The sequence below is a fragment of the Taudactylus pleione genome, unplaced genomic scaffold, assembly GCF_031769625.1.
Source record: "Taudactylus pleione unplaced genomic scaffold, aTauple2 ptg000317l, whole genome shotgun sequence".
NCBI lineage: Eukaryota > Metazoa > Chordata > Amphibia > Anura > Myobatrachidae > Taudactylus > Taudactylus pleione.
In genome coordinates this window covers 4,166,957-4,194,324 of record NW_028284718.1, presented here as the reverse complement: position 1 = coordinate 4,194,324, position 27,368 = coordinate 4,166,957, and the positions used below count along the sequence as shown (strand labels likewise).

The window sequence follows — 27,368 nt, the reverse complement described above, 5'->3', positions numbered from 1 at the left end:
ATATATATAAACCATGAGATGCACCGTAAAAAGAAAGAGAGGGCTCGTCAGGGAATTGAACCAGGGACCTGTCGTGCCCAAAACGAAAATCATAGAATCATCATGTAAGCATGTTTTATTTGATATCTTAACCAATTTTATGTGAAAATTATATTATTTTAAAGCAGTCACTAATGTGTACAAGGAGGAAATATTAGCATAAATAAAATATTTCCTAATAGTCAATAATTTTCTAAGTATACTTGCTTGAAAATTGCTGTGCAAAGTTTTATGATGCCCAGCAGAGTTTTTCTGATGGACAAAACCCAAGACATGTCACATGCTGTGTGCAGATAAGTACTTACAAATAATTTTAGCAGTTTGACAAAAAACAAAATTCAATTGTGCAAATTAGTAAATACAATCTATTTTGAGAGTTTTGAAAAAACAACATTCAGTTGAAATTCACTCAGGAAATTGACTACAATAAGATAATGGAACCATTTCAAAGAATCTGAAAATTTGGGCTTGTCTGGGATTTGAACCCAGGACCTCTCGCACCCTAAGCGAGAATCATACCCCTTGACCAACGAGCCACCTACCTGAAGATTTTTCTTTGGATTTTTCAATTGATTTTAAGAAAATAGCTTTTTGTTTTTAAAACACCATATACATTTATGTAAAAATGAATTTGTAGAATAAATAAAATATTTCCTTATGGTCCAGTAGATAGTTTTCTAAGGTATGCATATAGGAAAAGTGCAGGGACAAGATTTGTGAGTGCCTACAGAGTTTGGACTTCTCTCATGGACGAAGCTAAAGACTTGTCATATGCAATGTACAAATCATGCTTCCAGACACAGAAGAAAGGCAAAAGAATACCTTGCAATTTCATTTTTGAACTTTTTGTGTTTCAAAGTGAGACTATTCTTTTAAAACATTCAAAGCTATCTAGACAGAAGGGCACCTGCAGTTTTCCTGATATACCACAATACGGTTGAAATTTTAATAAGTATGCTCTTATTTGTAGAACAACTAAAATGTTTCCGTAAGATTCTATTGATAGTTTTCTATGTGTGCTTATTTGGAAAGTGCAGTGACAAGATATAAAAATGGCTGCAGAGTTTGGACTTGTCTGATCGATAAAACCCAAGACTTGTAAAAAGCTATGTGTAAATCATGCATAAATAGAAGAAAGGCAATAATAAAATTATGAATGCAAGATTCATAAGTATGTACAAATTCTATTGGGAGTATGGCAAAAACAAAACTCAGTTGATGCTATTGGCTTAGCCAAATGAGAAAATCAGATATATATAAACCATGAGATGCACCGTAAAAAGAAAGAGAGGGCTCGTCAGGGAATTGAACCAGGGACCTGTTGCGCCCAAAACAAAAATCATAGAATCATCAAATAAGCATGTTTTATTTGATATCTTAACCAATTTTATGTGAAAATTATATTATTTTAAAGCAGTCACTAATTTGTACAAGGAGGAAATATTAGCATAAATAAAATATTTCCTAATAGTCAATAATTTTCTAAGTATACTTGCTTTAAAATTGCTGTGCAAAGTTTTATGATGCCCAGCAGAGTTTTTCTGATGGATAAAACCCAAGACATGTCACATGCTGTGTGCAGATAAGTACTTACAAATAATTTTAGCAGTTTGACAAAAAACAAAATTCAATTGTGCAAATTAGTAAATACAATCTATTTTGAGAGTTTTGAAAAAACAACATTCAGTTGAAATTCACTCAGGAAATTGACTACAATAAGATAATAGAACCATTTCAAAGAATCTGAAAATTTGGGCTCGTCTGGGATTTGAACCCAGGACCTCTCGCACCCTAAGCGAGAATCATACACCTAGACCAACGAGCCACCTACCTGAATATTTTTCTTTGGATTTTTCAATTGATTTTAAGAAAATAGCTTTTTGTTTTTAAAACACCATATACATTTATGTAAAAATTAATTTGTAGAATAAATAAAATATTTCCTTATGGTCCAGTAGATAGTTTTCTAAGGTATGCATATAGGAAAAGTGCAGGGACAAGATTTGTGAGTGCCTACAGAGTTTGGACTTCTCTCATGGACGAAGGTAAAGACTTGTCATATGCAATGTACAAATCATGCTTCCAGACACAGAAGAAAGGCAAAAGAATACCTTGCAATTTCATTTTTGAACTTTTTGTGTTTCAAAGTGAGACTATTCTTTTAAAACATTCAAAGCTATCTAGACAGAAGGGAACCTGCAGTTTTCCTGATATACCACAATACGGTTGAAATTTTAATAAGTATGCTCTTATTTGTAGAACAACTAAAATGTTTCCGTAAGATTCTATCGATAGTTTTCTATGTGTGCTTATTTGGAAAGTGCAGTGACAAGATATAAAAATGGCTGCAGAGTTTGGACTTGTCTGATCGATAAAACCCAAGACTTGTAAAAAGCTATGTGTAAATCATGCATAAAGAGAAGAAAGGCAATAATAAAATTATGAATGCAAGATTCATAAGTATGTACAAATTCTATTGGGAGTATGGCAAAAACAAAACTCAGTTGATGCTATTGACTTAGCCAATTGAGAAAATCAGATATATATAAACCATGAGATGCACCGTAAAACGAAAGAGAGGGCTCGTCAGGGAATTGAACCAGGGACCTGTCGCGCCCAAAACGAAAATCATAGAATCATCATGTAAGCATGTTTTATTTGATATCTTAACCAATTTTATGTGAAAATTATATTATTTTAAAGCAGTCACTAATGTGTACAAGGAGGAAATATTAGCATAAATAAAATATTTCCTAATAGTCAATAATTTTCTAAGTATACTTGCTTGAAAATTGCTGTGCAAAGTTTTATGATGCCCAGCAGAGTTTTTCTGATGGACAAAACCCAAGACATGTCACATGCTGTGTGCAGATAAGTACTTACAAATAATTTTAGCAGTTTGACAAAAAACAAAACTCAATTGTGCAAATTAGTAAATACAATCTATTTTGAGAGTTTTGAAAAAACAACATTCAGTTGAAATTCACTCAGGAAATTGACTACAATAAGATAATGGAACCATTTCAAAGAATCTGAAAATTTGGGCTTGTCTGGGATTTGAACCCACGACCTCTCACACCCTAAGCGAGAATCATACCCCTTGACCAACGAGCCACCTACCTAAAGACTTTTCTTTGGATTTTTCCAAATTTGTAGAATAAATAAAATATTTCCTTATGGTCCAGTAGATAGTTTTCTAAGGTATGCATATAGGAAAAGTGCAGGGACAAGATTTGTGAGTGCCTACAGAGTTTGGACTTCTCTCATGGACGAAGCTAAAGACTTGTCATATGCAATGTACAAATCATGCTTCCAGACACAGAAGAAAGGCAAAAGAATACCTTGCAATTTCATTTTTGAACTTTTTGTGTTTCAAAGTGAGACTATTCTTTTAAAACATTCAAAGCTATCTAGACAGAAGGGCACCTGCAGTTTTCCTGATATACCACAATACGGTTGAAATTTTAATAAGTATGCTCTTATTTGTAGAACAACTAAAATGTTTCCGTAAGATTCTATTGATAGTTTTCTATGTGTGCTTATTTGGAAAGTGCAGTGACAAGATATAAAAATGGCTGCAGAGTTTGGACTTGTCTGATCGATAAAACCCAAGACTTGTAAAAAGCTATGTGTAAATCATGCATAAATAGAAGAAAGGCAATAATAAAATTATGAATGCAAGATTCATAAGTATGTACAAATTCTATTGGGAGTATGGCAAAAACAAAACTCAGTTGATGCTATTGGCTTAGCCAAATGAGAAAATCAGATATATATAAACCATGAGATGCACCGTAAAAAGAAAGAGAGGGCTCGTCAGGGAATTGAACCAGGGACCTGTTGCGCCCAAAACAAAAATCATAGAATCATCAAATAAGCATGTTTTATTTGATATCTTAACCAATTTTATGTGAAAATTATATTATTTTAAAGCAGTCACTAATTTGTACAAGGAGGAAATATTAGCATAAATAAAATATTTCCTAATAGTCAATAATTTTCTAAGTATACTTGCTTTAAAATTGCTGTGCAAAGTTTTATGATGCCCAGCAGAGTTTTTCTGATGGATAAAACCCAAGACATGTCACATGCTGTGTGCAGATAAGTACTTACAAATAATTTTAGCAGTTTGACAAAAAACAAAATTCAATTGTGCAAATTAGTAAATACAATCTATTTTGAGAGTTTTGAAAAAACAACATTCAGTTGAAATTCACTCAGGAAATTGACTACAATAAGATAATAGAACCATTTCAAAGAATCTGAAAATTTGGGCTCGTCTGGGATTTGAACCCAGGACCTCTCGCACCCTAAGCGAGAATCATACACCTAGACCAACGAGCCACCTACCTGAATATTTTTCTTTGGATTTTTCAATTGATTTTAAGAAAATAGCTTTTTGTTTTTAAAACACCATATACATTTATGTAAAAATTAATTTGTAGAATAAATAAAATATTTCCTTATGGTCCAGTAGATAGTTTTCTAAGGTATGCATATAGGAAAAGTGCAGGGACAAGATTTGTGAGTGCCTACAGAGTTTGGACTTCTCTCATGGACGAAGGTAAAGACTTGTCATATGCAATGTACAAATCATGCTTCCAGACACAGAAGAAAGGCAAAAGAATACCTTGCAATTTCATTTTTGAACTTTTTGTGTTTCAAAGTGAGACTATTCTTTTAAAACATTCAAAGCTATCTAGACAGAAGGGAACCTGCAGTTTTCCTGATATACCACAATACGGTTGAAATTTTAATAAGTATGCTCTTATTTGTAGAACAACTAAAATGTTTCCGTAAGATTCTATCGATAGTTTTCTATGTGTGCTTATTTGGAAAGTGCAGTGACAAGATATAAAAATGGCTGCAGAGTTTGGACTTGTCTGATCGATAAAACCCAAGACTTGTAAAAAGCTATGTGTAAATCATGCATAAAGAGAAGAAAGGCAATAATAAAATTATGAATGCAAGATTCATAAGTATGTACAAATTCTATTGGGAGTATGGCAAAAACAAAACTCAGTTGATGCTATTGACTTAGCCAATTGAGAAAATCAGATATATATAAACCATGAGATGCACCGTAAAACGAAAGAGAGGGCTCGTCAGGGAATTGAACCAGGGACCTGTCGCGCCCAAAACGAAAATCATAGAATCATCATGTAAGCATGTTTTATTTGATATCTTAACCAATTTTATGTGAAAATTATATTATTTTAAAGCAGTCACTAATGTGTACAAGGAGGAAATATTAGCATAAATAAAATATTTCCTAATAGTCAATAATTTTCTAAGTATACTTGCTTGAAAATTGCTGTGCAAAGTTTTATGATGCCCAGCAGAGTTTTTCTGATGGACAAAACCCAAGACATGTCACATGCTGTGTGCAGATAAGTACTTACAAATAATTTTAGCAGTTTGACAAAAAACAAAATTCAATTGTGCAAATTAGTAAATACAATCTATTTTGAGAGTTTTGAAAAAACAACATTCAGTTGAAATTCACTCAGGAAATTGACTACAATAAGATAATAGAACCATTTCAAAGAATCTGAAAATTTGGGCTCGTCCGGGATTTGAACCCGGGACCTCTCGCACCCTAAGCGAGAATCATACCCCTAGACAAACGAGCCACCTACCTGAAGATTTTTCTTTGGATTTTTCAATTGATTTTAAGAAAATAGCTTTTTGTTTTTAAAACACCATATACATTTATGTAAAAATGAATTTGTAGAATAAATAAAATATTTCCTTATGGTCCAGTAGATAGTTTTCTAAGGTATGCATATAGGAAAAGTGCAGGGACAAGATTTGTGAGTGCCTACAGAGTTTGGACTTCTCTCATGGACGAAGCTAAAGACTTGTCATATGCAATGTACAAATCATGCTTCCAGACACAGAAGAAAGGCAAAAGAATACCTTGCAATTTCATTTTTGAACTTTTTGTGTTTCAAAGTGAGACTATTCTTTTAAAACATTCAAAGCTATCTAGACAGAAGGGAACCTGCAGTTTTCCTGATATACCACAATACGGTTGAAATTTTAATAAGTATGCTCTTATTTGTAGAACAACTAAAATGTTTCCGTAAGATTCTATCGATAGTTTTCTATGTGTGCTTATTTGGAAAGTGCAGTGACAAGATATAAAAATGGCTGCAGAGTTTGGACTTGTCTGATCGATAAAACCCAAGACTTGTAAAAAGCTATGTGTAAATCATGCATAAAGAGAAGAAAGGCAATAATAAAATTATGAATGCAAGATTCATAAGTATGTACAAATTCTATTGGGAGTATGGCAAAAACAAAACTCAGTTGATGCTATTGACTTAGCCAATTGAGAAAATCAGATATATATAAACCATGAGATGCACCGTAAAACGAAAGAGAGGGCTCGTCAGGGAATTGAACCAGGGACCTGTCGCGCCCAAAACGAAAATCATAGAATCATCATGTAAGCATGTTTTATTTGATATCTTAACCAATTTTATGTGAAAATTATATTATTTTAAAGCAGTCACTAATGTGTACAAGGAGGAAATATTAGCATAAATAAAATATTTCCTAATAGTCAATCATTTTCTAAGTATACTTGCTTGAAAATTGCTGTGCAAAGTTTTATGATGCCCAGCAGAGTTTTTCTGATGGACAAAACCCAAGACATGTCACATGCTGTGTGCAGATAAGTACTTACAAATAATTTTAGCAGTTTGACAAAAAACAAAATTCAATTGTGCAAATTAGTAAATACAATCTATTTTGAGAGTTTTGAAAAAACAACATTCAGTTGAAATTCACTCAGGAAATTGACTACAATAAGATAATGGAACCATTTCAAAGAATCTGAAAATTTGGGCTTGTCTGGGATTTGAACCCACAACCTCTCACACCCTAAGCGAGAATCATACCCCTTGACCAACGAGCCACCTACCTAAAGACTTTTCTTTGGATTTTTCCAAATTTGTAGAATAAATAAAATATTTCCTTATGGTCCAGTAGATAGTTTTCTAAGGTATGCATATAGGAAAAGTGCAGGGACAAGATTTGTGAGTGCCTACAGAGTTTGGACTTCTCTCATGGACGAAGCTAAAGACTTGTCATATGCAATGTACAAATCATGCTTCCAGACACAGAAGAAAGGCAAAAGAATACCTTGCAATTTCATTTTTGAACTTTTTGTGTTTCAAAGTGAGACTATTCTTTTAAAACATTCAAAGCTATCTAGACAGAAGGGCACCTGCAGTTTTCCTGATATACCACAATACGGTTGAAATTTTAATAAGTATGCTCTTATTTGTAGAACAACTAAAATGTTTCCGTAAGATTCTATTGATAGTTTTCTATGTGTGCTTATTTGGAAAGTGCAGTGACAAGATATAAAAATGGCTGCAGAGTTTGGACTTGTCTGATCGATAAAACCCAAGACTTGTAAAAAGCTATGTGTAAATCATGCATAAATAGAAGAAAGGCAATAATAAAATTATGAATGCAAGATTCATAAGTATGTACAAATTCTATTGGGAGTATGGCAAAAACAAAACTCAGTTGATGCTATTGGCTTAGCCAAATGAGAAAATCAGATATATATAAACCATGAGATGCACCGTAAAAAGAAAGAGAGGGCTCGTCAGGGAATTGAACCAGGGACCTGTTGCGCCCAAAACAAAAATCATAGAATCATCAAATAAGCATGTTTTATTTGATATCTTAACCAATTTTATGTGAAAATTATATTATTTTAAAGCAGTCACTAATTTGTACAAGGAGGAAATATTAGCATAAATAAAATATTTCCTAATAGTCAATAATTTTCTAAGTATACTTGCTTTAAAATTGCTGTGCAAAGTTTTATGATGCCCAGCAGAGTTTTTCTGATGGATAAAACCCAAGACATGTCACATGCTGTGTGCAGATAAGTACTTACAAATAATTTTAGCAGTTTGACAAAAAACAAAATTCAATTGTGCAAATTAGTAAATACAATCTATTTTGAGAGTTTTGAAAAAACAACATTCAGTTGAAATTCACTCAGGAAATTGACTACAATAAGATAATAGAACCATTTCAAAGAATCTGAAAATTTGGGCTCGTCTGGGATTTGAACCCAGGACCTCTCGCACCCTAAGCGAGAATCATACACCTAGACCAACGAGCCACCTACCTGAATATTTTTCTTTGGATTTTTCAATTGATTTTAAGAAAATAGCTTTTTGTTTTTAAAACACCATATACATTTATGTAAAAATTAATTTGTAGAATAAATAAAATATTTCCTTATGGTCCAGTAGATAGTTTTCTAAGGTATGCATATAGGAAAAGTGCAGGGACAAGATTTGTGAGTGCCTACAGAGTTTGGACTTCTCTCATGGACGAAGGTAAAGACTTGTCATATGCAATGTACAAATCATGCTTCCAGACACAGAAGAAAGGCAAAAGAATACCTTGCAATTTCATTTTTGAACTTTTTGTGTTTCAAAGTGAGACTATTCTTTTAAAACATTCAAAGCTATCTAGACAGAAGGGAACCTGCAGTTTTCCTGATATACCACAATACGGTTGAAATTTTAATAAGTATGCTCTTATTTGTAGAACAACTAAAATGTTTCCGTAAGATTCTATCGATAGTTTTCTATGTGTGCTTATTTGGAAAGTGCAGTGACAAGATATAAAAATGGCTGCAGAGTTTGGACTTGTCTGATCGATAAAACCCAAGACTTGTAAAAAGCTATGTGTAAATCATGCATAAAGAGAAGAAAGGCAATAATAAAATTATGAATGCAAGATTCATAAGTATGTACAAATTCTATTGGGAGTATGGCAAAAACAAAACTCAGTTGATGCTATTGACTTAGCCAATTGAGAAAATCAGATATATATGAACCATGAGATGCACCGTAAAACGAAAGAGAGGGCTCGTCAGGGAATTGAACCAGGGACCTGTCGCGCCCAAAACGAAAATCATAGAATCATCATGTAAGCATGTTTTATTTGATATCTTAACCAATTTTATGTGAAAATTATATTATTTTAAAGCAGTCACTAATGTGTACAAGGAGGAAATATTAGCATAAATAAAATATTTCCTAATAGTCAATAATTTTCTAAGTATACTTGCTTGAAAATTGCTGTGCAAAGTTTTATGATGCCCAGCAGAGTTTTTCTGATGGACAAAACCCAAGACATGTCACATGCTGTGTGCAGATAAGTACTTACAAATAATTTTAGCAGTTTGACAAAAAACAAAATTCAATTGTGCAAATTAGTAAATACAATCTATTTTGAGAGTTTTGAAAAAACAACATTCAGTTGAAATTCACTCAGGAAATTGACTACAATAAGATAATAGAACCATTTCAAAGAATCTGAAAATTTGGGCTCGTCCGGGATTTGAACCCGGGACCTCTCGCACCCTAAGCGAGAATCATACCCCTAGACAAACGAGCCACCTACCTGAAGATTTTTCTTTGGATTTTTCAATTGATTTTAAGAAAATAGCTTTTTGTTTTTAAAACACCATATACATTTATGTAAAAATGAATTTGTAGAATAAATAAAATATTTCCTTATGGTCCAGTAGATAGTTTTCTAAGGTATGCATATAGGAAAAGTGCAGGGACAAGATTTGTGAGTGCCTACAGAGTTTGGACTTCTCTCATGGACGAAGCTAAAGACTTGTCATATGCAATGTACAAATCATGCTTCCAGACACAGAAGAAAGGCAAAAGAATACCTTGCAATTTCATTTTTGAACTTTTTGTGTTTCAAAGAGAGACTATTCTTTTAAAACATTCAAAGCTATCTAGACAGAAGGGAACTTGCAGTTTTCCTGATATACCACAATACGGTTGAAATTTTAATAAGTATGCTCTTATTTGTAGTACAACTAAAATGTTTTCGTAAGATTCTATTGATAGTTTTCTATGTGTGCTTATTTGGAAAGTGCAGTGACAAGATATAAAAATGGCGACAGAGTTTGGACTTGTCTGATCGATAAAACCCAAGACTTGTAAAAAGCTATGTGTAAATCATGCATAAATAGAAGAAAGGCAAAAGGAAAATGATGAAGGCAAGATTCATAAGTATGTACAAATTCTATTGGGAGTATGGCAAAAACAAAACTCAGTTGATGCTATTGATTTAGCCAATTGAGAAATCATATATATATAAACCATGAGATGCACCGTAAAAAGAAAGAGAGGGCTCGTCAGGGAATTGAACCAGGGACCTGTCGCGCCCAAAACGAAAATCATAGAATCATCAAATAAGCATGTTTTATTTGATATCTTAACCAATTTTATGTGAAAATTATATTATTTTAAAGCAGTCACTAATGTGTACAAGGAGGAAATATTAGCATAAATAAAATATTTCCTAATAGTCAATAATTTTCTAAGTATACTTGCTTGAAAATTGCTGTGCAAAGTTTTATGATGCCCAGCAGAGTTTTTCTGATGGATAAAACCCAAGACATGTCACATGCTGTGTGCAGATAAGTACTTACAAATAATTTTAGCAGTTTGACAAAAAACAAAATTCAATTGTGCAAATTAGTAAATACAATCTATTTTGAGAGTTTTGAAAAAACAACATTCAGTTGAAATTCACTCAGGAAATTGACTACAATAAGATAATAGAACTATTTCAAAGAATCTGAAAATTTGGGCTCGTTTGGGATTTGAACCCGGGACCTCTCGCACCCTAAGCAAGATTCATACCCCTAGACCAACAAGCCACCTACCTGAATCTTTTTCTTTGGATTTTTCAATTGATTTTAAGAAAATAGCTTTTTGTTTTTAAAACACCATATACATTTATGTAAAAATTAATTTGTAGAATAAATAAAATATTTCCTTATGGTCCAGTAGATAGTTTTCTAAGGTATGCATATAGGAAAAGTGCAGGGACAAGATTTGTGAGTGCCTACAGAGTTTGGACTTCTCTCATGGACGAAGCTAAAGACTTGTCATATGCAATGTACAAATCATGCTTCCAGACAGAAGAAAGGCCAAAGAATACCTTGCAATTTCATTTTTGAACTTTTTGTGTTTCAAAGTGAGACTATTCTTTTAAAACATTCAAAGCTATCTAGACAGAAGGGAACCTGCAGTTTTCCTGATATACCACAATACGGTTGAAATTTTAATAAGTATGCTCTTATTTGTAGAACAACTAAAATGTTTCCGTAAGATTCTATCGATAGTTTTCTATGTGTGCTTATTTGGAAAGTGCAGTGACAAGATATAAAAATGGCTGCAGAGTTTGGACTTGTCTGATCGATAAAACCCAAGACTTGTAAAAAGCTATGTGTAAATCATGCATAAAGAGAAGAAAGGCAATAATAAAATTATGAATGCAAGATTCATAAGTATGTACAAATTCTATTGGGAGTATGGCAAAAACAAAACTCAGTTGATGCTATTGACTTAGCCAATTGAGAAAATCAGATATATATATAAACCATGAGATGCACCGTAAAAAGAAAGAGAGGGCTCGTCAGGGAATTGAACCAGGGACCTGTCGTGCCCAAAACGAAAATCATAGAATCATCATGTAAGCATGTTTTATTTGATATCTTAACCAATTTTATGTGAAAATTATATTATTTTAAAGCAGACACTAATGTGTACAAGGAGGAAATATTAGCATAAATAAAATATTTCCTAATAGTCAATAATTTTCTAAGTATACTTGCTTGAAAATTGCTGTGCAAAGTTTTATGATGCCCAGCAGAGTTTTTCTGATGGACAAAACCCAAGACATGTCACATGCTGTGTGCAGATAAGTACTTACAAATAATTTTAGCAGTTTGACAAAAAACAAAATTCAATTGTGCAAATTAGTAAATACAATCTATTTTGAGAGTTTTGAAAAAACAACATTCAGTTGAAATTCACTCAGGAAATTGACTACAATAAGATAATGGAACCATTTCAAAGAATCTGAAAATTTGGGCTTGTCTGGGATTTGAACCCAGGACCTCTCGCACCCTAAGCGAGAATCATACCCCTTGACCAACGAGCCACCTACCTAAAGATTTTTCTTTGGATTTTTCAATTGATTTTAAGAAAATAGCTTTTTGTTTTTAAAACACCATATACATTTATGTAAAAATGAATTTGTAGAATAAATAAAATATTTCCTTATGGTCCAGTAGATAGTTTTCTAAGGTATGCATATAGGAAAAGTGCAGGGACAAGATTTGTGAGTGCCTACAGAGTTTGGACTTCTCTCATGGACGAAGCTAAAGACTTGTCATATGCAATGTACAAATCATGCTTCCAGACACAGAAGAAAGGCAAAAGAATACCTTGCAATTTCATTTTTGAACTTTTTGTGTTTCAAAGTGAGACTATTCTTTTAAAACATTCAAAGCTATCTAGACAGAAGGGAACCTGCAGTTTTCCTGATATACCACAATACGGTTGAAATTTTAATAAGTATGCTCTTATTTGTAGAACAACTAAAATGTTTCCGTAAGATTCTATCGATAGTTTTCTATGTGTGCTTATTTGGAATGTGCAGTGACAAGATATAAAAATGGCTGCAGAGTTTGGACTTGTCTGATCGATAAAACCCAAGACTTGTAAAAAGCTATGTGTAAATCATGCATAAAGAGAAGAAAGGCAATAATAAAATTATGAATGCAAGATTCATAAGTATGTACAAATTCTATTGGGAGTATGGCAAAAACAAAACTCAGTTGATGCTATTGACTTAGCCAATTGAGAAAATCATATATATATAAACCATGAGATGCACCGTAAAAAGAAAGAGAGGGCTCGTCAGGGAATTGAACCAGGGACCTGTCGCGCCCAAAACGAAAATCATAGAATCATCAAGTAAGCATGTTTTATTTGATATCTTAACCAATTTTATGTGAAAATTATATTATTTTAAAGCAGTCACTAATGTGTACAAGGAGGAAATATTAGCATAAATAAAATATTTCCTAATAGTCAATAATTTTCTAAGTATACTTGCTTGAAAATTGCTGTGCAAAGTTTTATGATGCCCAGCAGAGTTTTTCTGATGGACAAAACCCAAGACATGTCACATGCTGTGTGCAGATAAGTACTTACAAATAATTTTAGCAGTTTGACAAAAAACAAAATTCAATTGTGCAAATTAGTAAATACAATCTATTTTGAGAGTTTTGAAAAAACAACATTCAGTTGAAATTCACTCAGGAAATTGACTACAATAAGATAATGGAACCATTTCAAAGAATCTGAAAATTTGGGATTGTCTGGGATTTGAACCCAGGACCTCTCGCACCCTAAGCGAGAATCATACCCCTTGACCAACGAGCCACCTACCTGAAGATTTTTCTTTGGATTTTTCAATTGATTTTAAGAAAATAGCTTTTTGTTTTTAAAACACCATATACATTTATCTAAAAATTAATTTGTAGAATAAATAAAATATTTCCTTATGGTCCAGTAGATAGTTTTCTAAGGTATGCATATAGGAAAAGTGCAGGGACAAGATTGGTGAGTGCCTACAGAGTTTGGACTTCTCTCATGGACGAAGCTAAAGACTTGTCATATGCAATGTACAAATCATGCTTCCAGACACAGAAGAAAGGCAAAAGAATACCTTGCAATTTCATTTTTGAACTTTTTGTGTTTCAAAGTGAGACTATTCTTTTAAAACATTCAAAGCTATCTAGACAGAAGGGAACCTGCAGTTTTCCTGATATACCACAATACGGTTGAAATTTTAATAAGTATGCTCTTATTTGTAGAACAACTAAAATATTTCCGTAAGATTCTATCGATAGTTTTCTATGTGTGCTTATTTGGAAAGTGCAGTGACAAGATATAAAAATGGCTGCAGAGTTTGGACTTGTCTGATCGATAAAACCCAAGACTTGTAAAAAGCTATGTGTAAATCATGCATAAAGAGAAGAAAGGCAATAATAAAATTATGAATGCAAGATTCATAAGTATGTACAAATTCTATTGGGAGTATGGCAAAAACAAAACTCAGTTGATGCTATTGACTTAGCCAATTGAGAAAATCAGATATATATATAAACCATGAGATGCACCGTAAAAAGAAAGAGAGGGCTCGTCAGGGAATTGAACCAGGGACCTGTCGTGCCCAAAACGAAAATCATAGAATCATCATGTAAGCATGTTTTATTTGATATCTTAACCAATTTTATGTGAAAATTATATTATTTTAAAGCAGTCACTAATGTGTACAAGGAGGAAATATTAGCATAAATAAAATATTTCCTAATAGTCAATAATTTTCTAAGTATACTTGCTTGAAAATTGCTGTGCAAAGTTTTATGATGCCCAGCAGAGTTTTTCTGATGGACAAAACCCAAGACATGTCACATGCTGTGTGCAGATAAGTACTTACAAATAATTTTAGCAGTTTGACAAAAAACAAAATTCAATTGTGCAAATTAGTAAATACAATCTATTTTGAGAGTTTTGAAAAAACAACATTCAGTTGAAATTCACTCAGGAAATTGACTACAATAAGATAATGGAACCATTTCAAAGAATCTGAAAATTTGGGCTTGTCTGGGATTTGAACCCAGGACCTCTCGCACCCTAAGCGAGAATCATACCCCTTGACCAACGAGCCACCTAACTGAAGATTTTTCTTTGGATTTTTCAATTGATTTTAAGAAAATAGCTTTTTGTTTTTAAAACACCATATACATTTATGTAAAAATGAATTTGTAGAATAATTAAAATATTTCCTTATGGTCCAGTAGATAGTTTTCTAAGGTATGCATATAGGAAAAGTGCAGGGACAAGATTTGTGAGTGCCTACAGAGTTTGGACTTCTCTCATGGACGAAGCTAAAGACTTGTCATATGCAATGTACAAATCATGCTTCCAGACACAGAAGAAAGGCAAAAGAATACCTTGCAATTTCATTTTTGAACTTTTTGTGTTTCAAAGTGAGACTATTCTTTTAAAACATTCAAAGCTATCTAGACAGAAGGGCACCTGCAGTTTTCCTGATATACCACAATACGGTTGAAATTTTAATAAGTATGCTCTTATTTGTAGAACAACTAAAATGTTTCCGTAAGATTCTATTGATAGTTTTCTATGTGTGCTTATTTGGAAAGTGCAGTGACAAGATATAAAAATGGCTGCAGAGTTTGGACTTGTCTGATCGATAAAACCCAAGACTTGTAAAAAGCTATGTGTAAATCATGCATAAATAGAAGAAAGGCAATAATAAAATTATGAATGCAAGATTCATAAGTATGTACAAATTCTATTGGGAGTATGGCAAAAACAAAACTCAGTTGATGCTATTGGCTTAGCCAAATGAGAAAATCAGATATATATAAACCATGAGATGCACCGTAAAAAGAAAGAGAGGGCTCGTCAGGGAATTGAACCAGGGACCTGTTGCGCCCAAAACAAAAATCATAGAATCATCAAATAAGCATGTTTTATTTGATATCTTAACCAATTTTATGTGAAAATTATATTATTTTAAAGCAGTCACTAATTTGTACAAGGAGGAAATATTAGCATAAATAAAATATTTCCTAATAGTCAATAATTTTCTAAGTATACTTGCTTTAAAATTGCTGTGCAAAGTTTTATGATGCCCAGCAGAGTTTTTCTGATGGATAAAACCCAAGACATGTCACATGCTGTGTGCAGATAAGTACTTACAAATAATTTTAGCAGTTTGACAAAAAACAAAATTCAATTGTGCAAATTAGTAAATACAATCTATTTTGAGAGTTTTGAAAAAACAACATTCAGTTGAAATTCACTCAGGAAATTGACTACAATAAGATAATAGAACCATTTCAAAGAATCTGAAAATTTGGGCTCGTCTGGGATTTGAACCCAGGACCTCTCGCACCCTAAGCGAGAATCATACACCTAGACCAACGAGCCACCTACCTGAATATTTTTCTTTGGATTTTTCAATTGATTTTAAGAAAATAGCTTTTTGTTTTTAAAACACCATATACATTTATGTAAAAATTAATTTGTAGAATAAATAAAATATTTCCTTATGGTCCAGTAGATAGTTTTCTAAGGTATGCATATAGGAAAAGTGCAGGGACAAGATTTGTGAGTGCCTACAGAGTTTGGACTTCTCTCATGGACGAAGGTAAAGACTTGTCATATGCAATGTACAAATCATGCTTCCAGACACAGAAGAAAGGCAAAAGAATACCTTGCAATTTCATTTTTGAACTTTTTGTGTTTCAAAGTGAGACTATTCTTTTAAAACATTCAAAGCTATCTAGACAGAAGGGAACCTGCAGTTTTCCTGATATACCACAATACGGTTGAAATTTTAATAAGTATGCTCTTATTTGTAGAACAACTAAAATGTTTCCGTAAGATTCTATCGATAGTTTTCTATGTGTGCTTATTTGGAAAGTGCAGTGACAAGATATAAAAATGGCTGCAGAGTTTGGACTTGTCTGATCGATAAAACCCAAGACTTGTAAAAAGCTATGTGTAAATCATGCATAAAGAGAAGAAAGGCAATAATAAAATTATGAATGCAAGATTCATAAGTATGTACAAATTCTATTGGGAGTATGGCAAAAACAAAACTCAGTTGATGCTATTGACTTAGCCAATTGAGAAAATCAGATATATATAAACCATGAGATGCACCGTAAAACGAAAGAGAGGGCTCGTCAGGGAATTGAACCAGGGACCTGTCGCGCCCAAAACGAAAATCATAGAATCATCATGTAAGCATGTTTTATTTGATATCTTAACCAATTTTATGTGAAAATTATATTATTTTAAAGCAGTCACTAATGTGTACAAGGAGGAAATATTAGCATAAATAAAATATTTCCTAATAGTCAATAATTTTCTAAGTATACTTGCTTGAAAATTGCTGTGCAAAGTTTTATGATGCCCAGCAGAGTTTTTCTGATGGACAAAACCCAAGACATGTCACATGCTGTGTGCAGATAAGTACTTACAAATAATTTTAGCAGTTTGACAAAAAACAAAATTCAATTGTGCAAATTAGTAAATACAATCTATTTTGAGAGTTTTGAAAAAACAACATTCAGTTGAAATTCACTCAGGAAATTGACTACAATAAGATAATGGAACCATTTCAAAGAATCTGAAAATTTGGGCTTGTCTGGGATTTGAACCCACGACCTCTCACACCCTAAGCGAGAATCATACCCCTTGACCAACGAGCCACCTACCTAAAGACTTTTCTTTGGATTTTTCCAAATTTGTAGAATAAATAAAATATTTCCTTATGGTCCAGTAGATAGTTTTCTAAGGTATGCATATAGGAAAAGTGCAGGGACAAGATTTGTGAGTGCCTACAGAGTTTGGACTTCTCTCATGGATGAAGCTAAAGACTTGTCATATGCAATGTACAAATCATGCTTCCAGACACAGAAGAAAGGCAAAAGAATACCTTGCAATTTCATTTTTGAACTTTTTGTGTTTCAAAGTGAGACTATTCTTTTAAAACATTCAAAGCTATCTAGACAGAAGGGAACCTGCAGTTTTCCTGATATACCACAATACGGTTGAAATTTTAATAAGTATGCTCTTATTTGTAGAACAACTAAAATGTTTCCGTAAGATTCTATCGATAGTTTTCTATGTGTGCTTATTTGGAAAGTGCAGTGACAAGATATAAAAATGGCTGCAGAGTTTGGACTTGTCTGATCGATAAAACCCAAGACTTGTAAAAAGCTATGTGTAAATCATGCATAAAGAGAAGAAAGGCAATAATAAAATTATGAATGCAAGATTCATAAGTATGTACAAATTCTATTGGGAGTATGGCAAAAACAAAACTCAGTTGATGCTATTGACTTAGCCAATTGAGAAAATCAGATATATATAAACCATGAGATGCACCGTAAAACGAAAGAGAGGGCTCGTCAGGGAATTGAACCAGGGACCTGTCGCGCCCAAAACGAAAATCATAGAATCATCAAATAAGCATGTTTTATTTGATATCTTAACCAATTTTATGTGAAAATTATATTATTTTAAAGCAGTCACTAATGTGTACAAGGAGGAAATATTAGCATAAATAAAATATTTCCTAATAGTCAATAATTTTCTAAGTATACTTGCTTGAAAATTGCTGTGCAAAGTTTTATGATGCCCAGCAGAGTTTTTCTGATGGACAAAACCCAAGACATGTCACATGCTGTGTGCAGATAAGTACTTACAAATAATTTTAGCAGTTTGACAAAAAACAAAATTCAATTGTGCAAATTAGTAAATACAATCTATTTTGAGAGTTTTGAAAAAACAACATTCAGTTGAAATTCACTCAGGAAATTGACTACAATAAGATAATGGAACCATTTCAAAGAATCTGAAAATTTGGGCTTGTCTGGGATTTGAACCCACGACCTCTCACATCCTAAGCGAGAATCATACCCCTTGACCAACGAGCCACCTACCTAAAGACTTTTCTTTGGATTTTTCCAAATTTGTAGAATAAATAAAATATTTCCTTATGGTCCAGTAGATAGTTTTCTAAGGTATGCATATAGGAAAAGTGCAGGGACAAGATTTGTGAGTGCCTACAGAGTTTGGACTTCTCTCATGGATGAAGCTAAAGACTTGTCATATGCAATGTACAAATCATGCTTCCAGACACAGAAGAAAGGCAAAAGAATACCTTGCAATTTCATTTTTGAACTTTTTGTGTTTCAAAGTGAGACTATTCTTTTAAAACATTCAAAGCTATCTAGACAGAAGGGAACCTGCAGTTTTCCTGATATACCACAATACGGTTGAAATTTTAATAAGTATGCTCTTATTTGTAGAACAACTAAAATGTTTCCGTAAGATTCTATCGATAGTTTTCTATGTGTGCTTATTTGGAAAGTGCAGTGACAAGATATAAAAATGGCTGCAGAGTTTGGACTTGTCTGATCGATAAAACCCAAGACTTGTAAAAAGCTATGTGTAAATCATGCATAAAGAGAAGAAAGGCAATAATAAAATTATGAATGCAAGATTCATAAGTATGTACAAATTCTATTGGGAGTATGGCAAAAACAAAACTCAGTTGATGCTATTGACTTAGCCAATTGAGAAAATCAGATATATATAAACCATGAGATGCACCGTAAAACGAAAGAGAGGGCTCGTCAGGGAATTGAACCAGGGACCTGTCGCGCCCAAAACGAAAATCATAGAATCATCAAATAAGCATGTTTTATTTGATATCTTAACCAATTTTATGTGAAAATTATATTATTTTAAAGCAGTCACTAATGTGTACAAGGAGGAAATATTAGCATAAATAAAATATTTCCTAATAGTCAATAATTTTCTAAGTATACTTGCTTGAAAATTGCTGTGCAAAGTTTTATGATGCCCAGCAGAATTTTTCTGATGGATAAAACCCAAGACATGTCACATGCTGTGTGCAGATAAGTACTTACAAATAATTTTAGCAGTTTGACAAAAAACAAAATTCAATTGTGCAAATTAGTAAATACAATCTATTTTGAGAGTTTTGAAAAAACAACAAGATAATAGAACCATTTCAAAGAATCTGAAAATTTGGGCTCGTCCGGGATTTGAACCCGGGACCTCTCGCACCCTAAGCGAGAATCATACTCCTAGACCAACAAGCCACCTACCTGAATATTTTTCTTTGGATTTTTCAATTGATTTTAAGAAAATAGCTTTTTGTTTTTAAAACACCATATACATTTATGTAAAAATTAATTTGTAGAATAAATAAAATATTTCCTTATGGTAACAATACACAAAATTCAATTGTGCAAATTAGTAAATACAATCTATTTTGAGAGTTTTGAAAAAACAACATTCAGTTGAAATTCACTCAGGAAATTGACTACAATAAGATAATGGAACCATTTCAAAGAATCTGAAAATTTGGGCTTGTCTGGGATTTGAACCCACGACCTCTCACACCCTAAGCGAGAATCATACCCCTTGACCAACGAGCCACCTACCTAAAGATTTTTCTTTGGATTTTTCCAAATTTGTAGAATAAATAAAATATTTCCTTATGGTCCAGTAGATAGTTTTCTAAGGTATGCATATAGGAAAAGTGCAGGGACAAGATTTGTGAGTGCCTACAGAGTTTGGACTTCTCTCATGGATGAAGCTAAAGACTTGTCATATGCAATGTACAAATCATGCTTCCAGACACAGAAGAAAGGCAAAAGAATACCTTGCAATTTCATTTTTGAACTTTTTGTGTTTCAAAGTGAGACTATTCTTTTAAAACATTCAAAGCTATCTAGACAGAAGGGAACCTGCAGTTTTCCTGATATACCACAATACGGTTGAAATTTTAATAAGTATGCTCTTATTTGTAGAACAACTAAAATGTTTCCGTAAGATTCTATCGATAGTTTTCTATGTGTGCTTATTTGGAAAGTGCAGTGACAAGATATAAAAATGGCTGCAGAGTTTGGACTTGTCTGATCGATAAAACCCAAGACTTGTAAAAAGCTATGTGTAAATCATGCATAAAGAGAAGAAAGGCAATAATAAAATTATGAATGCAAGATTCATAAGTATGTACAAATTCTATTGGGAGTATGGCAAAAACAAAACTCAGTTGATGCTATTGACTTAGCCAATTGAGAAAATCAGATATATATAAACCATGAGATGCACCGTAAAACGAAAGAGAGGGCTCGTCAGGGAATTGAACCAGGGACCTGTCGCGCCCAAAACGAAAATCATAGAATCATCAAATAAGCATGTTTTATTTGATATCTTAACCAATTTTATGTGAAAATTATATTATTTTAAAGCAGTCACTAATGTGTACAAGGAGGAAATATTAGCATAAATAAAATATTTCCTAATAGTCAATAATTTTCTAAGTATACTTGCTTGAAAATTGCTGTGCAAAGTTTTATGATGCCCAGCAGAATTTTTCTGATGGATAAAACCCAAGACATGTCACATGCTGTGTGCAGATAAGTACTTACAAATAATTTTAGCAGTTTGACAAAAACAAAATTCAATTGTGCAAATTAGTAAATACAATCTATTTTGAGAGTTTTGAAAAAACAACAAGATAATAGAACCATTTCAAAGAATCTGAAAATTTGGGCTCGTCCGGGATTTGAACCCGGGACCTCTCGCACCCTAAGCGAGAATCATACTCCTAGACCAACAAGCCACCTACCTGAATATTTTTCTTTGGATTTTTCAATTGATTTTAAGAAAATAGCTTTTTGTTTTTAAAACACCATATACATTTATGTAAAAATTAATTTGTAGAATAAATAAAATATTTCCTTATGGTAACAATACACAAAATTCAATTGTGCAAATTAGTAAATACAATCTATTTTGAGAGTTTTGAAAAAACAACATTCAGTTGAAATTCACTCAGGAAATTGACTACAATAAGATAATGGAACCATTTCAAAGAATCTGAAAATTTGGGCTTGTCTGGGATTTGAACCCACGACCTCTCACACCCTAAGCGAGAATCATACCCCTTGACCAACGAGCCACCTACCTAAAGATTTTTCTTTGGATTTTTCCAAATTTGTAGAATAAATAAAATATTTCCTTATGGTCCAGTAGATAGTTTTCTAAGGTATGCATATAGGAAAAGTGCAGGGACAAGATTTGTGAGTGCCTACAGAGTTTGGACTTCTCTCATGGATGAAGCTAAAGACTTGTCATATGCAATGTACAAATCATGCTTCCAGACACAGAAGAAAGGCAAAAGAATACCTTGCAATTTCATTTTTGAACTTTTTGTGTTTCAAAGTGAGACTATTCTTTTAAAACATTCAAAGCTATCTAGACAGAAGGGAACCTGCAGTTTTCCTGATATACCACAATACGGTTGAAATTTTAATAAGTATGCTCTTATTTGTAGAACAACTAAAATGTTTCCGTAAGATTCTATCGATAGTTTTCTATGTGTGCTTATTTGGAAAGTGCAGTGACAAGATATAAAAATGGCTGCAGAGTTTGGACTTGTCTGATCGATAAAACCCAAGACTTGTAAAAAGCTATGTGTAAATCATGCATAAAGAGAAGAAAGGCAATAATAAAATTATGAATGCAAGATTCATAAGTATGTACAAATTCTATTGGGAGTATGGCAAAAACAAAACTCAGTTGATGCTATTGACTTAGCCAATTGAGAAAATCAGATATATATAAACCATGAGATGCACCGTAAAACGAAAGAGAGGGCTCGTCAGGGAATTGAACCAGTGACCTGTCGCGCCCAAAACGAAAATCATAGAATCATCAAATAAGCATGTTTTATTTGATATCTTAACCAATTTTATGTGAAAATTATATTATTTTAAAGCAGTCACTAATGTGTACAAGGAGGAAATATTAGCATAAATAAAATATTTCCTAATAGTCAATAATTTTCTAAGTATACTTGCTTGAAAATTGCTGTGCAAAGATTTATGATGCCCAGCAGAATTTTTCTGATGGATAAAACCCAAGACATGTCACATGCTGTGTGCAGATAAGTACTTACAAATAATTTTAGCAGTTTGACAAAAAACAAAATTCAATTGTGCAAATTAGTAAATACAATCTATTTTGAGAGTTTTGAAAAAACAACAAGATAATAGAACCATTTCAAAGAATCTGAAAATTTGGGCTCGTCCGGGATTTGAACCCGGGACCTCTCGCACCCTAAGCGAGAATCATACTCCTAGACCAACAAGCCACCTACCTGAATATTTTTCTTTGGATTTTTCAATTGATTTTAAGAAAATAGCTTTTTGTTTTTAAAACACCATATACATTTATGTAAAAATTAATTTGTAGAATAAATAAAATATTTCCTTATGGTAACAATACACAAAATTCAATTGTGCAAATTAGTAAATACAATCTATTTTGAGAGTTTTGAAAAAACAACATTCAGTTGAAATTCACTCAGGAAATTGACTACAATAATATAATAGAACCATTTCAAAGAATCTGAAAATTTGGGCTCGTCCGGGATTTGAACCCAGGACCTCTCGCACCCTAAGCGAGAATCATACCCCTAGACCAACGAGCCACCTACCTGAATATTTTTCTTTGGATTTTTCAATTGATTTTAAGAAAATAGCTTTTTGTTTTTAAAACACCATATACATTTATGTAAAAATTAATTTGTAGAATAAATAAAATATTTCCTTATGGTAACAATACACAAAATTCAATTGTGCAAATTAGTAAATACAATCTATTTTGAGAGTTTTGAAAAAACAACATTCAGTTGAAATTCACTCAGGAAATTGACTACAATAAGATAATAGAACCATTTCAAAGAATCTGAAAATTTGGGCTCGTCTGGGATTTGAACCCAGGACCTCTCGCACCCTAAGCGAGAATCATACCCCTAGACCAACGAGCCACCTACCTGGATATTTTTCTTTGGATTTTTCAATTGATTTTAAGAAAATAGCTTTTTGTTTTTAAAACACCATATACATTTATGTAAAAATTAATTTGTAGAATAAATAAAATATTTCCTTATGGTCCAGTAGATAGTTTTCTAAGGTATGCATATAGGAAAAGTGCAGGGACAAGATTTGTGAGTGCCTACAGAGTTTGGACTTCTCTCATGGACGAAGCTAAAGACTTGTCATATGCAATGTACAAATCATGCTTCCAGACACAGAAGAAAGGCAAAAGAATACCTTGCAATTTCATTTTTGAACTTTTTGTGTTTCAAAGTGAGACTATTCTTTTAAAACATTCAAAGCTATCTAGACAGAAGGGAACCTGCAGTTTTCCTGATATACCACAATACAGTTGAAATTTTAATAAGTATGCTCTTATTTGTAGAACAACTAAAATGTTTCCGTAAGATTCTATCGATAGTTTTCTATGTGTGCTTATTTGGAAAGTGCAGTGACAAGATATAAAAATGGCTGCAGAGTTTGGACTTGTCTGATCGATAAAACCCAAGACTTGTAAAAAGCTATGTGTAAATCATGCATAAAGAGAAGAAAGGCAATAATAAAATTATGAATGCAAGATTCATAAGTATGTACAAATTCTATTGGGAGTATGGCAAAAACAAAACTCAGTTGATGCTATTGACTTAGCCAATTGAGAAAATCAGATATATATATAAACCATGAGATGCACCGTAAAACGAAAGAGAGGGCTCGTCAGGGAATTGAACCAGGGACCTGTCGCGCCCAAAACGAAAATCATAGAATCATCATGTAAGCATGTTTTATTTGATATCTTAACCAATTTTATGTGAAAATTATATTATTTTAAAGCAGTCACTAATGTGTACAAGGAGGAAATATTAGCATAAATAAAATATTTCCTAATAGTCAATAATTTTCTAAGTATACTTGCTTGAAAATTGCTGTGCAAAGTTTTATGATGCCCAGCAGAGTTTTTCTGATGGACAAAACCCAAGCATGTCACATGCTGTGTGCAGATAAGTACTTACAAATAATTTTAGCAGTTTGACAAAAAACAAAATTCAATTGTGCAAATTAGTAAATACAATCTATTTTGAGAGTTTTGAAAAAACAACATTCAGTTGAAATTCACTCAGGAAATTGACTACAATAAGATAATAGAACCATTTCAAAGAATTTGAAAATTTGGGCTCGTCCGGGATTTGAACCCAGGACCTCTCGCACCCTAAGCGAGAATCATACCCCTAGACCAACGAGCCACCTACCTGAATATTTTTCTTTGGATTTTTCAATTGATTTTAAGAAAATAGCTATTTGTTTTTAAAACACCATATACATTTATGTAAAAATTAATTTGTAGAATAAATAAAATATTTCCTTATGGTCCAGTAGATAGTTTTCTAAGGTATGCATATAGGAAAAGTGCAGGGACAAGATTTGTGAGTGCCTACAGAGTTTGGACTTCTCTCATGGACGAAGGTAAAGACTTGTCATATGCAATGTACAAATCATGCTTCCAGACACAGAAGAAAGGCAAAAGAATACCTTGCAATTTCATTTTTGAACTTTTTGTGTTTCAAAGTGAGACTATTCTTTTAAAACATTCAAAGCTATCTAGACAGAAGGGAACCTGCAGTTTTCCTGATATACCACAATACGGTTGAAATTTTAATAAGTATGCTCTTATTTGTAGAACAACTAAAATGTTTCCGTAAGATTCTATCGATAGTTTTCTATGTGTGCTTATTTGGAAAGTGCAGTGACAAGATATAAAAATGGCTGCAGAGTTTGGACTTGTCTGATCGATAAAACCCAAGACTTGTAAAAAGCTATGTGTAAATCATGCATAAATAGAAGAAAGGCAATAATAAAATTATGAATGCAAGATTCATAAGTATGTACAAATTCTATTGGGAGTATGGCAAAAACAAAACTCAGTTGATGCTATTGGCTTAGCCAAATGAGAAAATCAGATATATATAAACCATGAGATGCACCGTAAAACGAAAGAGAGGGCTCGTCAGGGAATTGAACCAGGGACCTGTTGCGCCCAAAACAAAAATCATAGAATCATCAAATAAGCATGTTTTATTTGATATCTTAACCAATTTTATGTGAAAATTATATTATTTTAAAGCAGTCACTAATTTGTACAAGGAGGAAATATTAGCATAAATAAAATATTTCCTAATAGTCAATAATTTTCTAAGTATACTTGCTTTAAAATTGCTGTGCAAAGTTTTATGATGCCCAGCAGAGTTTTTCTGATGGACAAAACCCAAGACATGTCACATGCTGTGTGCAGATAAGTACTTACAAATAATTTTAGCAGTTTGACAAAAAACAAAATTCAATTGTGCAAATTAGTAAATACAATCTATTTTGAGAGTTTTGAAAAAACAACATTCAGTTGAAATTCACTCATGAAATTGACTACAATAAGATAATAGAACCATTTCAAAGAATTTGAAAATTTGGGCTCGTCCGGGATTTGAACCCAGGACCTCTCGCACCCTAAGCGAGAATCATACCCCTAGACCAACGAGCCACCTACCTGAATATTTTTCTTTGGATTTTTCTTTGGATTTTAAGAAAATAGCTTTTTGTTTTTAAAACACCATATACATTTATGTAAAAATTAATTTGTAGAATAAATAAAATATTTCCTTATGGTCCAGTAGATAGTTTTCTAAGGTATGCATATAGGAAAAGTGCAGGGACAAGATTTGTGAGTGCCTACAGAGTTTGGACTTCTCTCATGGACGAAGGTAAAGACTTGTCATATGCAATGTACAAATCATGCTTCCAGACACAGAAGAAAGGCAAAAGAATACCTTGCAATTTCATTTTTGAACTTTTTGTGTTTCAAAGTGAGACTATTCTTTTAAAACATTCAAAGCTATCTAGACAGAAGGGAACCTGCAGTTTTCCTGATATACCACAATACGGTTGAAATTTTAATAAGTATGCTCTTATTTGTAGAACAACTAAAATGTTTCCGTAAGATTCTATCGATAGTTTTCTATGTGTGCTTATTTGGAAAGTGCAGTGACAAGATATAAAAATGGCTGCAGAGTTTGGACTTGTCTGATCGATAAAACCCAAGACTTGTAAAAAGCTATGTGTAAATCATGCATAAAGAGAAGAAAGGCAATAATAAAATTATGAATGCAAGATTCATAAGTATGTACAAATTCTATTGGGAGTATGGCAAAAACAAAACTCAGTTGATGCTATTGACTTAGCCAATTGAGAAAATCAGATATATATAAACCATGAGATGCACCGTAAAACGAAAGAGAGGGCTCGTCAGGGAATTGAACCAGGGACCTGTCGCGCCCAAAACGAAAATCATAGAATCATCATGTAAGCATGTTTTATTTGATATCTTAACCAATTTTATGTGAAAATTATATTATTTTAAAGCAGTCACTAATGTGTACAAGGAGGAAATATTAGCATAAATAAAATATTTCCTAATAGTCAATAATTTTCTAAGTATACTTGCTTGAAAATTGCTGTGCAAAGTTTTATGATGCCCAGCAGAGTTTTTCTGATGGACAAAACCCAAGACATGTCACATGCTGTGTGCAGATAAGTACTTACAAATAATTTTAGCAGTTTGACAAAAAACAAAATTCAATTGTGCAAATTAGTAAATACAATCTATTTTGAGAGTTTTGAAAAAACAACATTCAGTTGAAATTCACTCAGGAAATTGACTACAATAAGATAATGGAACCATTTCAAAGAATCTGAAAATTTGGGCTTGTCTGGGATTTGAACCCACGACCTCTCACACCCTAAGCGAGAATCATACCCCTTGACCAACGAGCCACCTACCTAAAGATTTTTCTTTGGATTTTTCCAATTGATTTTAAGAAAATAGCTTTTTGTTTTTAAAACACCATATACATTTATGTTAAAATGAATTTGTAGAATAAATAAAATATTT

General features: G+C 32.7%; 13 non-coding genes across 13 annotated transcripts; all 13 read right to left on the bottom strand.

Annotated features, from left to right (window-relative positions):
* Positions 1-1,792: 1,792 nt before the first annotated feature.
* TRNAP-AGG (transfer RNA proline (anticodon AGG)) lies at positions 1,793-1,864 on the bottom strand. The gene has a single exon. It is a non-coding gene; the product is annotated as a tRNA-Pro (tRNA).
* A 2,447-nt stretch (positions 1,865-4,311) lies between these two features.
* TRNAP-AGG (transfer RNA proline (anticodon AGG)) lies at positions 4,312-4,383 on the bottom strand. The gene has a single exon. It is a non-coding gene; the product is annotated as a tRNA-Pro (tRNA).
* Positions 4,384-5,600: 1,217 nt separating this feature from the next.
* TRNAP-AGG (transfer RNA proline (anticodon AGG)) lies at positions 5,601-5,672 on the bottom strand. The gene has a single exon. It is a non-coding gene; the product is annotated as a tRNA-Pro (tRNA).
* A 2,447-nt stretch (positions 5,673-8,119) lies between these two features.
* Positions 8,120-8,191, bottom strand: TRNAP-AGG (transfer RNA proline (anticodon AGG)). The gene has a single exon. It is a non-coding gene; the product is annotated as a tRNA-Pro (tRNA).
* Positions 8,192-9,408: 1,217 nt separating this feature from the next.
* On the bottom strand, positions 9,409-9,480 carry TRNAP-AGG (transfer RNA proline (anticodon AGG)). The gene has a single exon. It is a non-coding gene; the product is annotated as a tRNA-Pro (tRNA).
* A 6,374-nt stretch (positions 9,481-15,854) lies between these two features.
* Positions 15,855-15,926, bottom strand: TRNAP-AGG (transfer RNA proline (anticodon AGG)). Its single transcript has one exon. It is a non-coding gene; the product is annotated as a tRNA-Pro (tRNA).
* A 3,641-nt stretch (positions 15,927-19,567) lies between these two features.
* Positions 19,568-19,639, bottom strand: TRNAP-AGG (transfer RNA proline (anticodon AGG)). Its single transcript has one exon. It is a non-coding gene; the product is annotated as a tRNA-Pro (tRNA).
* Positions 19,640-21,099: 1,460 nt separating this feature from the next.
* Positions 21,100-21,171, bottom strand: TRNAP-AGG (transfer RNA proline (anticodon AGG)). Its single transcript has one exon. It is a non-coding gene; the product is annotated as a tRNA-Pro (tRNA).
* A 1,461-nt stretch (positions 21,172-22,632) lies between these two features.
* On the bottom strand, positions 22,633-22,704 carry TRNAP-AGG (transfer RNA proline (anticodon AGG)). The gene has a single exon. It is a non-coding gene; the product is annotated as a tRNA-Pro (tRNA).
* Positions 22,705-22,971: 267 nt separating this feature from the next.
* On the bottom strand, positions 22,972-23,043 carry TRNAP-AGG (transfer RNA proline (anticodon AGG)). Its single transcript has one exon. It is a non-coding gene; the product is annotated as a tRNA-Pro (tRNA).
* A 267-nt stretch (positions 23,044-23,310) lies between these two features.
* Positions 23,311-23,382, bottom strand: TRNAP-AGG (transfer RNA proline (anticodon AGG)). The gene has a single exon. It is a non-coding gene; the product is annotated as a tRNA-Pro (tRNA).
* A 1,218-nt stretch (positions 23,383-24,600) lies between these two features.
* Positions 24,601-24,672, bottom strand: TRNAP-AGG (transfer RNA proline (anticodon AGG)). The gene has a single exon. It is a non-coding gene; the product is annotated as a tRNA-Pro (tRNA).
* A 1,217-nt stretch (positions 24,673-25,889) lies between these two features.
* TRNAP-AGG (transfer RNA proline (anticodon AGG)) lies at positions 25,890-25,961 on the bottom strand. Its single transcript has one exon. It is a non-coding gene; the product is annotated as a tRNA-Pro (tRNA).
* Between the last annotated feature and the right edge of the window lie 1,407 nt (positions 25,962-27,368).